Raw genomic sequence first — 14523 nt, forward strand, 5'->3', positions numbered from 1 at the left:
GAGTGTGTTTGGATAACGAAGTCTGGAGATAACACAAGGATGGACGAGTATTTCAGTAAATGAGCTGAGACTAGGGTGGAGTTGGGTGATGTCACTAATGTAGAAATAGTGCTTTTGGAGTTGGGCTGCTCCTCCTCCTCATCACCCCCCACAACAAATCACAGATATTGTACCTTGTTCTCTCTGTCTGTCTTTTTTGGTTATGTCCTTCTCTCCCATTCTGCTAAAAAATAATATTTGACCCCACCGTTGTTGGAAAAACCTGCTCCATCTCAACTCTCCCTTTCCTCTCTGAATTTGGTGTTCTTTAAGGATCTCTCCTCGGTCCCTCCTGTTTCTCACCTACACACTGCCAGGAGGTGACATCGTCCAAAATCACCGTGTTAGGTTTCACATGTACATTGACAATGCCCAGCTCTCCCTCCCCATCATCCCTCTCCATTACTCAGTTATCAAACTGATCATCACGCTCCCACTACGCGATTGGCTGCAAATTCCTGCAACGGAACGTTGCAATGGTTAAACCCATTGCCTTCAGTTGCTGTTACAAATTACTTTCCCTTACTGCTGAGCCCCACCCTCTCCCTGGGAACTGTCTGAGGCAGAACCACACTCTTCACAATATTGCTCTCATATCTGACCGCAAGGTGACCTTCTGATTAGACATCTACACAATTACAAACACCAGGAATTCAAATCTCTTAAAATGTTGCTTGTCTCCACCTCACCCCAACTCCATTGCTACTGAAACCCCTTACCTATGTTGGTGTTGCCTTAAACTTTACGAATCCAAAACAGAAGCCGTGATTCCGTGACTGACCCAGAATCTGGTTCCAGACTCCCTCATGATGGGCAATATCCTCTCAGTATTTACCCTGTCAAAATCCTTAAGAATCCTACATGTTACAATGAGATCACCTCTCATTCTTCGCAAATCCAGTGAGTAGACTCCCAACATCTTCAGCCTTTTCTTAAAAGATAATCCCTGCAAACCAGGATTTATCCCAGTCAATTTTCTGTGAAACGCCACTGATGAAATGATGTATTTCCTTAAATAAAGGGGCCAAAACCTCTGTCATTACTCCAGATGTGGTCTCACTCGCAAGTTCCTCTCAGGTATATACTCCAAACGACTCCCTTTAAACTTGCACAGATGTCGTTGGAAATGCTCAGCAGGTGATGCAACATCTGTGAAGAAAAATCAGTTTATTTTCGGGTCTGGTCACCCTTCCTCCAATACGTTAACTCTAATTTCTTTTCACTGATACTGCTAGACCTGCTGAGCTTTACCAGAAACTTCTGTTTCTCTTTCTGGTTTACTGCATCTTCAGTTGTTTAGGTTTTCATATCCGTTAAACTTGCCATCTCTCCTCTAGAATTTGTCATTTCCAACTTGGAAAAAAGATTCACATTTGTTTGGTCTCCCCTACCCTCGGAAAAAAAGAAACTATGACTAGTCACCCTATCATTGCTCCTCATAATTTTATAAAGTTCGATAAAGCCACCTAAAGTGTCCAGTGCTGCAGGGAAATAGCCTCAGCCTATTCAGCCTCTCCCTATGGTTCCAATAATGTCAACACCCTGGTAAAACTTTTCTGAACTCTTGCAAGTTTCCCAACATCTTTCCTATTGCAGGGAGACTGGAATTTAAAGCTGTCTGGGGGTTCCAAAAGTGGCCGAGCCAATAAACTGTGCAACCGAAACATGATCTCCCAACTCCTACCCTCAATGCACTGCCCCAAAACAGCTAGCATTCCGCACAACACCTTCACTGACCTGTCTACCTTCAACCACACTTTCAAGGAACTATCAACCCACACTGCACGGTCTGTTTGTCTGTCAACACTTCCCAGGAACTTACCATTAAGAGGGTGAGTCCTATTCTGGTAACATCTTTCTGAAATCAGTGGGACCACAATTGAGTGTCGTATTCTAAAACTGGCCTCACCAATGCCCTACTCAGCCACAACGTGACCTCCTAATCCCTATACTCATGGGCAGAATCCCCACAGTGTGGGATCAGGCCTTTCGGCCCATGAGACCATACCAACGATCGGAACATCATTCCACCCTAACTCTGTAACCTACCATTACTCAAATCTAATCCAGCTAACCTGCGTGTCTTTGAATTTGTGGGAGGAAATTAAGAGCACCCAGAGGAAGCTCACGCAGACACACAGGGAGAATGTGCAAACACCACACAGACAGTGGAATCGAATCGAATAAGCACATTCCATTCAATGTTAGTGTCCCAAATGCCACATTCAGCATCTGATCTCCCTGAAACTCTACTTTCCAAGAACTATCCAGTTGTTCTGAGCCCTTCAGAGGGAATTAAGATGAGGAGGAGAAAACGGGAATAGGGTTGAGTTTTAGATCTATAAAATAACTCTTCATCTCCCCCCCCACCGTTTTTTACCCCCCCCCACCCCGTCAGCCTGTTCCCCACCCCCCAAGCCTGTAGGCCTGTTCTTCCTGCACCCCCCAACACCGTCTCTTTCCCCCTTCATTGGTCGCCTCCACACCCCCGGTCTGTTCCCCCTTTCTGTCAACCGCCCCCCCCGTTCCCCCTGTCTGTTCCCCTCCTCTCTAATCGCACTTTCTGTCCCCACCCATCTCTGTGCCATCCCTCTCTGTGCCCCCCTCTCTTTTCCCACGCATTTCGGTCCCACACCTTGTCTGCCTACCCTCACTCCCAGTCCCCTAGTTCTGTACTCCCCCACTGCAGGGCAAATATCTTGTCTATTTACCGTATCCATGCCCAGCCTGATTTTAAAAATCTCTTTTAGGTCACCAATCAGCCTCTGACGCTCTAGGGAAAACAGCCTATCCAACCCTGGTAACATGTCATAATTCTTTTTTGATCTCTTTAAAGATTAACAACATCCATCTGATAGGAAAGAGAACAGAATTATATGGAATATTGATTCAGCAAATTTTGCAATGTCCTGTACAGCCGCAATTTGACCTCCCAACCCCTATATTCAATGCTCTGACCAATAAAGACAAGCAGACCAACTGCCGCCTTCACTATCCTATCTACTTGCTATTCTACTGTCAAGAAACTATGAACCAGCACTCCAATGACTCTTTGTTTAGCAGCACTCCCCAGGAACTTACTATGAACTGTATAAGTCCTGTTAAAGTATGCTTTTCCAAAATGCAGCAGCTCGCATTTTTCTAAACTGATCTGCTCAGCCCATCACCCATCTGATCCAGATCCTCTTGTACTCTGAGGTAATCTTTTTCACTGTCTACTACACCTCCCATTTTGGTGTCATCTGCACACTCACTTGCAATACCTCTTATGTTCACATCCAAATCATGGATATAAATGGGGAAAAGTAGTGGATCCAGCACCGATCCTTGTGACACTCCACTGGTCACAGACCTCCAGCCTGAAAAGCTCTCTCTGCCTTCTACCTTTGGGCTAGTTTTGTTCTTCATGCGATCTAACCTTGCTGACCAGTCTCCCATGAGGAACCTTGTCAAACACGTGATTGAAGTCCATGTAGATCATGGCCATGCTCTGACCTCAGCAATCCTCTTTGTTACTTCTTCAAAAAATCTGAGTCAAATTCATTAGATGATTTCCCATGCACAAAGCTGTTATTAGTATCCAGAATTTAACTCTGTACATCGGGGTCTGCGTTGCCAGTTATAGGAGTTAATATTCTAGATGAAGTTCAAGTACACCAGCATTGTGTCAGTGAGTCTATAGTGAGTCTTGTTAATGTCACCAACACAGGTGAGTTCCTTTTGAAAGGCAGCCCCTGTATCCCTTGCCCACCAGGAAATAGTGTAAGTGTCCTTACCTCTGGACTAGGAGGATCAGGCTCAGAGTTGAGTAACAGCATCTTTGAAGAGGCTGATTAGTAAACCTGCACAAGCCAACAGGCCATACTGTCTCCCATCTGTCCCTGCCTGAGCCTCCAAACAGAACCTTCCTGTCGTTTCTGTCCTGTCAGACTCTCCCATTGCTCAGTTTGTCCAGGCTCCCCTCCTGCTGCTGCACTGATCCTGTCCCTCACTAACCTGTCAATCCCCCAGTGTCCTCCTCATTCATTCACTGTTCTCAATTCCATTGACCCAGTCCTCCAGCCACGCCCCCTCCACTCTATAGAGACGGTTCAGTGGTTAGCACTGCTGCCTCACAGCACCAGGTACCCTGGTTCGATTCCGGCCACGGGCGACTGTCTGTGTGGAGTTTGCGCATTCTCCCAGTGTCTGAGCAGGTTTCCTCCCACAATCCAAAGATGTGCAGAGCAGGTGAATTGGCCATTCTCAGTTGCCCCTAGTATTAGTTACATTAGTTAGGGGGCATGGGTCTGTGTAAGTTACTGTTTGCAGTGTCGGTATGGACTTGTTTGGCCGAAGGGCCTGTTTCCATCCTGTAGGGATTCTTATATATTGTGCAGAAGCTGCTGTCAATCACCCGGACTTCTGTATGATCGGGAGCACGTGCTGTCGGAGGGGAGACCAGTGCATGGGTGCAGTGCTGGCAACTGTGGGAGTATGCGCTGCATAGGTCAGTGCCTGGGAAGGAGGCTGTGGGTGTGAGGGATTAATCTATCATTAGCAGCTTCATCCCTCTGGGAGCAGGACCCAGGGGAATGGCCCCTTTCTTGCGACCCTGACATGTGATCAGACTATCAGTGGTGCAGCGTTTTGCAGAAAGTTATCAGAACTCTTTTGTGAAGATTCAGGATTGTTATGGAAAGGGACAAAGATGGGCCTGCAATTAGAATTCTAATTTGGCTCATTTTAGTAAGATTTGTCTAGGCCAGAGTGTGCAGGAAGTAGTGTATGCAGGATGATTCTCATCAGGAGCTAGGAAACTGAATTCGAAGAGTGTGTGTGAGAACTGAGTGTGGAGGAAAGTAGTTGGGGGGGGGGGCGTTTGGTTTGGCTTTCAGTTCACAGAAGAGAGAAATTGTGAGACTGAGGTTTAAAGTTTTGGGGGAACAAGGAAACTGCAGTTTAATACTAAAATTGTCTTATGAATTTCTATCCTGTATTAACAGTGGTAACTTGTGTGCTCTGTTGTATGGTACTGAAATGGTGGATTTGCAGATGAGAAATTCAAATTGAACTTCATGTTCAGATCTGATAGTTACTTGATCCGTGCCGATCTGAATATCATTGGCTTTTTCATCTGGAAGGAAAGGTGTGCATTCTGTCCATGGGCGAATATTTCAAATCTCAATGTGACGGAAAAAGTACTGAGACACAGCCAAGTCCATGTCAGCATGGTGAGTGTGGAGAGAGATTTCATTTGTTTTTGAAATTCTGAAAAATCATGGCACATTTCCCAAGAACAATTAAGCCACAACTTTGCTTTGTAGAAGGACAAGTCTTTAATTAACCATGCATCCAGTAGGACACAAGTATACCTGCACCATGGGAAACACGATGAAAACGGGATTGTTGTAAAGGAGTTCATTCTCCATCATGGATTGTAATCCATTGGCATTGTCACGTAGGTTCCAGCGCTGTTTGGAAATACTGGAAATATGATGAATGTAATGTAGGTTTCAGTTATTAAACTGTAAAAAGTGCAGAACAATTTACATGGATGTTGCCAGGGCTCAGGGATCTGAGTTATAGGGAGAGTGTTGGACAAGGATTTTATGTTTAGAGCAGAGGAAAATGAGGGGGTTCTTTTCTAGAAGTATATAAGACCATGAGAGGCATGGATAAGGTGATTGCACTCAGTCTTTTTGCCAGGAACTCGAGGATTGAACGGCTTGATTGGATCAGTTTAAGGTTAGAGGAGAAAGAATAAAAGGGAAGCTGAGGGGCAACTGTTTTACACAGAGGGTGGTATGTATATGGAATGAGCTGCCAGTGGAAGTGGTTCAGGCAGGAAAACTCACAACAGGTAAAAGACATTTGGACAAATACATGGATAGGAAAGGTCAGAAGCAAATGGGTCAAGTACAGGGAAATGGGTTTAGCGTGGATGAACATTCTGGTCAGCATGGGCCAGTTTGGGCCAAAGCGCCTGTCTCTGCTGTCAGATTCTATGACTCTAAGTACATTTGCTATTTCTCCCACTAACTCTGTTGGTATCCTGAGATGTATTCCATCAGGGCAATGAGACTTGTCTACATTTAGCTCCATTAACTTGCCAAACTCTTACTCTTTCACGATAATGGTTATTATCTAGGTCCTCACCTTCCTTAGTCTCCATATCAATTGCTGGCATGTTCTTCATATCCTCCACTGTGAAGACTGACTGCTGTGTGCTCATATTCCTGAACCCTGATGGATAGGAATAACTCGGCACAGAACTCTGAGAGGTCTTCTTTGAGTCTTTATTGATGTGACATGGCAGTTACCTGAATAATGTGAATGCAAAACGCCTCCAGGCAGCAGCAGGTAACCCCCCCACCCCACCTGTCCGATGTGCCGCTCCCATTCTTATACCTTTGTGGTTTGTGACTTTGAATAGAGTCTGTCTCTCAGTATTATCTCCATGGCAACGGTAGTTAGAAAGTCTAGTTCAGTTCAGCACTTTGTGGTTAAACCACACACCCCTCCCCACGCCCCCGTGGCTCCCTCAAGTATCTGACAGGTGCGTCAGTTTTAGTGGGGTACCTATCAGGATTCTGATGTAGAAGAGCTGGTGTTGGAGCAGGGTGGACAAAGATAAAAACCAAACATCACCAGGTTACAGTCCAACAGGATTATTTGGAAGTACAAGCTTTTGGAGTGTGCTGTGATTTTTAATTGGAACAGGATTATCTCTATGATAACAGTTAAGTGCTTCAACAATTATAGAGGCCATATGTTCCCCAAACAATAGGTTCCCCTCTAGCAGTGTAAACTGCTATTATGGCCCTGGGGATAAGTTCTCATCACTTTTCTCCCGCAATCCCATCTCGCTTTCTGTTGATCTTTAAAGTTTTTCTAATCTCCTTGGTTTTTGGCAATTTGTATGCATTCTATTTCAGTTTGAGAGACTCTCTTATTTCCTGAACCACCCATGGCAGATTGCTCCTTTTCCTACAGTCCTTCCTTTTCCCTGATATATACTTTTGCTAAGCACTTCAAAAAATTGCTTTGATATTCCCGCACTGTCTGTCAACTTTCGCACCATAAAGTCTTTGTTTCCAGTCTACATTTGCCAACTCCTGCCTCATCCTATTGTAGTGTCCTTTGTTTAAGCACTGGATCTTGGGAGTGGATCTAATCTTCCAGCTTTCCATCTGTTTCCAAGTTCAACCAGACATATCAGAAGTCTTTTAACAGATTGAGGTGAGGCGATGTTTCCTGGGTGTTTTGGTTTTCATTGTCAGTGACCTTGGCTTTGTAATAAAGTACAGGATAGATATTCACAACATCGTACTCTGGATGCTGTGAATGTACGATGCAATCTAAAACCACAAATCACTGTCTCCTCTCAGTTTAAAATTGCAAAATCATTATCTCCTACACACTTCCTCACTATCTAAGATTGGAATGCTAATCCACCTGACTATCAGTTATTTTCTGAAAATCTCCTTTGGTGAAGTTGTTGATTTTTGGATTCAGCTTTCCAGTTATTACCGTAAAAAGATAAGCACTGGGCACTGGAGAACCAGTCCCACCATTTAATGCGGTGATGATTGAGCTCACATCGGTCTCAGCTGGATTTTCCCGCCTGCTTTCTCTCACCCTTCATCCCATTGCAAATTCACCATCTGTATCTCTTCATTACATTGGCTCATTGACCTGGCATCTGCCGCATTTTGAATACGGAATTCCACAGATTCACAACACATCGAGACAAGTACATTCTTCCTCATGAGAATAGAATAGAGTCCCTATAGTGCAGAAACAGGATATTCATCCGTCGAATCCACACCAGCCCTATGATGAGCATCCCATTCAGACCCACTCGTTCCCTGTAACATTGCATTTCCCATGGTTAATTGTCTAACCAGCACGTGCATGGACACTGTCAGCAATTTTGCATGGGCAATCCACCTAACCTGCACATCTTTGGAATGTGTGAGGAAACTGGAGAACTGCACGAAACCATGCAAACATAGGGAGAATATGTAAACTCCACACAGTCGCCTAAGGTCCCTGACATTGTGAGGCAGCAGTGCTAGCCACTGCGCCACCTCTGCTTAAAACCTACTGTGCCTTTTAACCTTCCTATCCCCGAATTGGCTGAATCTATGTTCCTTACGTCAGAAATCAGGTTGTCGAAGCGGATATCTCAGTAAATCCCAGTGAAAGCCCACATGTCCCGTGTGTCTGAATGGGAATCCAATGCACAACGTCCTCCATCCCACACTTTTCATTCACGTTCCAGAGACAGGGCTACAGGGACTGCATGAGGACTGCATCTCCCAAATTCCGAGGCAGGGACCACACGTCTGTGGGGAAACCTGGCAATGCACAAGGACGGAATGTGGGTGAGTTTTGGAGCATATACTTTGGGGTAATTAGTGGAAAGTATTTCACACTCTGATTGTCTGGAGGAGGAACATATTTGTTTGTAATATTGATCTGTTGGAGGGTCAAAGTTTCACCACACCCACATGGGACCAAGTTACATTTCCAACTTGTCATAACACTGGAATCGACCAATGAGAAGCAAAAAAGGATGTGACCCATTCGCCCAGACTGAAGGTTCCTCTTTTGTCCAGGATCTGCAACCTCCCCTTCTGCTTCCTTTTGTGTCATTCTGCTGTTACATTGTTGACTTGCAGCAACTGAAGGGGAAGGAAATGAACTCAGAAAGGGTGCAGAGTCTAACGAGGACGGGAAGTCGTGGCATGGATCTGTTTATCAACAATTCCATGAGAATGGGGAGGGTGAAAATTAGTGGTTGCAGAGTCAGAATGGTGGGATAGAGTAAGTGGGCTGGAGGGTTACAGTTTTGGGGGAAGAAAGGGGAAAAATATATTCCAGAAAATTAGCATTGTCTGTTCTGTATTTCTAATCTGTACATATTCATTTATACCGGGTGCTCGATGGTGAAGGTTTGCAGACCGAAATCTCAAAATCATGTGCAGATCGTGATTAAGTTACCCAGTGTTTGAACAACCAAAGATAGAGAATCACTCGGGATAAAATAATGCAACACTCTCCCTCCCAATATTGTCGCTCTATCTGCGCCAAATGGACTGTGAATGGTTCAAGACAGCAGCTCACTACCATCTTCTCAAAGGTAACTAGAGATGGGGAATAAATGCTGGCTGAGCGAGTGATACCCATATCCTGGAAATGGTTTCTATCTCCAGTTGCTGAAACCGAACTGATGTTACAGCAGGATGATGAGGGACGCTGAGTGCACCCTCCAGGAGGCAGCACCATCACATTACCCCTGCCTACACACACACAGTAACACAACAACAGCACTGGAACAAAAGGCAGTGAAGCTAAAGGAGAACTCGGATATAGTTCTTTGAGGTAAAGTCATGAAAGGGGATTGGAACCCAGCAGGAACAGGAGATTGAGCTGCATGGTTAGCTGTTTCCCACTAAATGGTGGAGCAGGATTGAAAGGGAGAATGAACTCCTGCTGCTATCTCCCAGGTATGTATATAGCCATGGAACGCGGGTAGGAAGAAGTAGGCAGGGCAGGGATTCTCCAGGAGATTGCACCTCCACATCAGTTTTCAGTGAGGGATGGTTTGATGGATTTTATTTAACATTTGTCTTTAACACAAGGTTTGTGAATTTGGTTTTGAAATATTGTAGCTATTTATTCCACAATAAATAAAACTAAAAGAAAAGAAATATAAGTATCTGAATATAAAAGTTTTTAAAAATTTCAAACGCCCTGTAAAACAATATCCTGTCTATTCCCAGTTACTTTCCAGTTACTCAAACTCCAGGGAAATATTCCCTCCCTGTCTGAACCTTTGGTTTGATTTAACTGCTTTTCAGTTCTCCTTCTTTGAGCAGTGAAGTGTTCCTCCCCTCCTCCGCCCCCCCCCCCCCCCCACATTTCTCCTACCCAGACATGTTATCACACATAGCTGAGCAACCTTCCCACCATCAAAATCATCATAACACCATTTTGGGTTTTGTTAATATATAATCACCAGCAGTAAACCACCCGTGTAACCAATTGAATATTGCACAAACAAAGCCCATTACGGGCAAAGCAAACCATTACAAATGACAGAGCGGGAACGGACCAAATCAAAGTCGAGTTAGGGGTGATGGGGCAGCAATGGAGATAAAGCACTGTATCCCCTGCGATGCTCACCTCTATCTAAAGGCATCGAGAGCATTGATACATACCACATGCTTGTTAAAAAGGACACCCTGCTGTGTAGCCTTTATCCTCAATCATAGAATAGAATCCCGACAGTGTGGCAGGACAGCATTGGCCCATGAAACCCCACCAAACATCCAAAGAGCATCCCACCTGGAGCACTCCATCCCTGTAACACTGCATTTCCCATGGCCGATCCACCGAGTCTGCACAATCTTGGACACTGTGAACAATTTCGCACAACTGTTCCACCTAACACACAAATCTTTGAACTGTGGGAGGAAACCAGATCACCTGGAGGGTGCCCACACTATCCTGGGGAGAATGTGGGAACTCCATATAGGCTGTTGACCAAGGCTGGACTCCACCCTTGTACCTGATGCTGTGAAGCAGCAGTGCTATAATCCCAATTTAAATCAAAACAGATGATCCCTGCTCACTATCACTTTGCTGTTTGTGGAGATGTATTGCCCGGAGAGACATCCTGAGATTCAGAAAGAGACAATATAAATTCCGTCAACTCCAGCCGAGTTAATGTGATTACAAACAGCATCAATACTCCAACAGTGCCATCAGACCTCTTACCTACTCTATCATTTACGATTGTTAACCCATGGGACGTTTGTTACCAGCTTCGATGACAACCATAATGCTCTGACCACTTTGCCGGAGCCAGTGCAAGTCAGTTCTAATAGTTATCAATAGATTGAATCTAAACAGGATGCCCCACAACAGGAAGTGCTCTGACACTCAATTCCCGTAGGTCAATGTCATTTTCCTAAAACCACTCACGCCTGGCAATACCATTGAAGACATTTTATACAGTAACCTTTCAGTCTCAATTGTCAGTTCCAATCCATGAAGCAGCCAGTAACATGCCAGTTAATTGAATTCTAACAGCAGTATTGCCCTGGCAGGAGAGATTGAGGAGCTTGAAGCTGTCTTGCCTGGAGTATCTAAACATGAAAAACTTCACATGTACAAAAATCTTCAAGAGCTCGATAGGATAGGTACAGGAAGGATGTGCTCCCTGGCTGGTGTGCCTGGAATAAAATAAACACTAACTACGGTATATTTACCCAGCATCCCCTTTAGGTGCATAAATGTTTAAGATTTATTTGCAGCTCTATTTCCACTATCTTGATCACACCCATTTTTAACCGCTGTAATGTTGATGACTATGGAAATGTATAAAATATAATTTAATCCGTCCCAAAACCTCTCTGTACCTGTGTCTCACTTGTGTTCACCGAGACACTCATTCAATCTGACCTCTTTATAAACCCTGCCCGGATAGTTCCTTAGAGGGCTCAGAATGAAATATTCACAGAATTGTTACTGCACGAAAGGAGGCTGATTGGCTGATCAGCTCTCCAAAGGATCACCTCACCGAATGCTGTTCTTCTGCCCTTACCCCATAAACCTTCCCAGTCGTCCTCTTTCACTAACACCAGCGAGTTCACAAGTAACCACGGCGATTGGATTTGTTTTGTTTGTTCATGGGATCATGGCATCACTTGCTGGGGCAGAATTTGTCATCTATTTAACTGCCCCAAGAGATCGGTCAGAGTCAACCCCATTATTCAGTGTCTGGATTCACATTTGCGCTGGACCAGGTCAGAATTAATACAGTTTCCCAGGGCCAATGACACGAAGAATTGATTTCTGGCCTATTATCCTATTTCTGAAATGATAATGAATAATGTTTGTAGTTGATTTAAAAGTGAAAGACCAAAATGAGTTTTATTCTGATTGAGCACGTCCTCCTGTTTTCTCAGTTGCTATTGACAATCTCATTCCCCTTGCACCAGAACCTGTGAATTCAGTGCATAAGGAGAGAGGTGTTTCCACTAGCAGGTGAAACTTGGACAAGAGGGCGGAGCCTCAAGATTACAGGGAGAAGATTCAGCACTGAATTGAGAAGGAACTTTTTCACCCAGAGAATTGTTAATCTGTGGAATTCTTTGCTCTTTGAAGTAGTTCACACTACTGCAGTAAACGTTTTTTAAAGCTAAGATTTTCTTTAAAAATAAACGAAGGAAGGGATACAGTGAGAGGACAGGTAAGTGGATCTGAGTCCATGGAAAGATCAGTCGTGATCTTATTGAATAGGGGAGAAGGATCGAAGGGCCAGATGGCCGACCCCTGCTTATCGTTCTTATCTGCTGTGTATGTGTGCATGGGTGACCTCGTCAGTGATTGCACGGCAAGATTCCATGGGGCTGTGGGGGGAGGTTTTGGGAGTGAAGGCAGAATGCATCAGTGTGTCCCAGAGGGAATGGTCCCTGTGGAAGGTGGACAAAGGATGGAAGCGGAATATGTGTATGGTGATGGCATTTCGCTGGAGCTGGTGGAACGAAAAAATATGTTTCAATGATCACTTGAAGCACCACCACGCATAAGGCTACTGACCACGTTCTGGAAAATGGGATGAGAGTGGATAGATGCTTGATGCTTGACATTGTCGAGATGGGTCAAAAAGCCTCTTTCAGTGCTGTAAAAGTCCCAGTTTCTATGAGAAACTAACTGCACCAGCCATATGAACGCTGTGGCTACAAGAGCCGGTCAGAGTCTGGGATTTCTACAGCGAGTAATACACTTCTTTATTCCCTGAAGCCTATCTGTCAGATAACCTGCCATTACACTCCACCTATGTTTAGTGACCAGCAGTCTCCATTAACGGCTATTCACTGTCTGAACCTGATTGTTATCCGCTCCTTTGTCCAACTGTTCTTCTCTTTCTTTGGGTTCTTTTCCCAAATATCGTTTATTACTTTCCAAAACAGAAGTAAGAAACACGATGGGATACTCCCTGCTTTCCTGGATGAGTGCAGTGTTGAGAAAGCATGGCACAGGAGAAGCACAGCAGATAAGGCAGCATCGATGTAGTAAGAGAAATTTCAGTCATGACCTTCTTGAGGCCTCCTGAGTGCAGTTCCAAAAATATGGCAAAGCTCAACAACATCCAGAAGAGAGCAGCCGAATTCATCAAAACAACGTTACTGACACAGCATCGATAAAGATCCACTTCCTTCACCTCCAAACACTCAGACAGGCCGTCAGCATTATCCACAAGATGCACTGCAGAAATTCACCAAATCTTCTTTCACAGTACCTTTCAAACTCACAACCACTTGCATCTAAAAGGACAGGTTAGCAGAGAGATAGTAAAAGTCTCCAAACCACTTACGATTCTGACCTGGAAATATGTCTCCATTCCTCCAGTGTCACTGGGTTATAATTGTGAAATTCCCTTCTTTGTGTTTTGGGTCTACCAACAGTAAATGGACAGCAGTTGTTCAAGAAGGTAGCCCATCGTCACCTTGTCCAGTAAAACTAGCAACGGGCAATAAATGCTAACCTTATCTGAAATATCCACATCCAATGCGGAATGAAATTTTCTGCTTTGGTTTTTTTTTAAAGTTCTCTCTTAGTGGACTATTTCTTTTTAATTTCAGAATTAATAAAGATGAGATTTTGCAGTTGGGCAACTGAAATGAAGCAGCACATCAATATCTGATGGAGTTGCTCTGTTTGATGTCGCCAGAATCTCTTCGACCTTTGCGAATGAAAGGAGAAAGCAACTTTCACAGGTGAGTGAACCCATTCCCGTGGTCTGTCTGTAGCGGGGCTTCAGCCAATCATCTGTCTTTTCAATATATAACTGGAGGGATACTGGAGAGAAAGTGGAAATGTGGTAACAGTGGAAAGGATTCAATTAAGCGTCTGCTCTGCAGATCCATCAGTGCAACGACACTGGGAAAATAACGTTTACCCTTTCGGAGTGTGGGAAAGGATTTTTCAGTTATCTAACCTGGTTTCACACTGAGGAGAGACCATTTAATTGTCCAGAGTGCGCAAAATGTTTTAAAAGTTCTCAGGAACTGATGCATCATCAATATATTCAGACTGATGAGAAACAAATCAAGTGTTTTCAAAGTGGGAGTGGGATCAGGCCAAAATCTGATCTCGTTTTACATCTGCGAACTCACTGGAGAGAGGCTGTTCACCAGCTGTAACATTGGGAAAGGATACAGTCAGTCATTCAGTCTGCTGAGACATCAGCGGAGAGAACACACAGAGGAGAGACTACTCATCTGCTGTTTTAGGTAGGAAATTAATTGATTCCAGAAACCTACTGAAATCCAAGCGGTTTCACACTGGAGAGAAGCCATTCACCTGCTCTGAATGTGGGGAAGGACCTCTTAGTAATCAAATTCACTGAGGCACCAGAGGATTCACATTGGCATTCTGAATTTGGGAAAAGAAGCACTTAATTCATCTGTCCTGCAGATACACCAA

Source organism: Chiloscyllium punctatum, chromosome 46, assembly GCF_047496795.1.
Source record: "Chiloscyllium punctatum isolate Juve2018m chromosome 46, sChiPun1.3, whole genome shotgun sequence".
Lineage (NCBI taxonomy): Eukaryota > Metazoa > Chordata > Chondrichthyes > Orectolobiformes > Hemiscylliidae > Chiloscyllium > Chiloscyllium punctatum.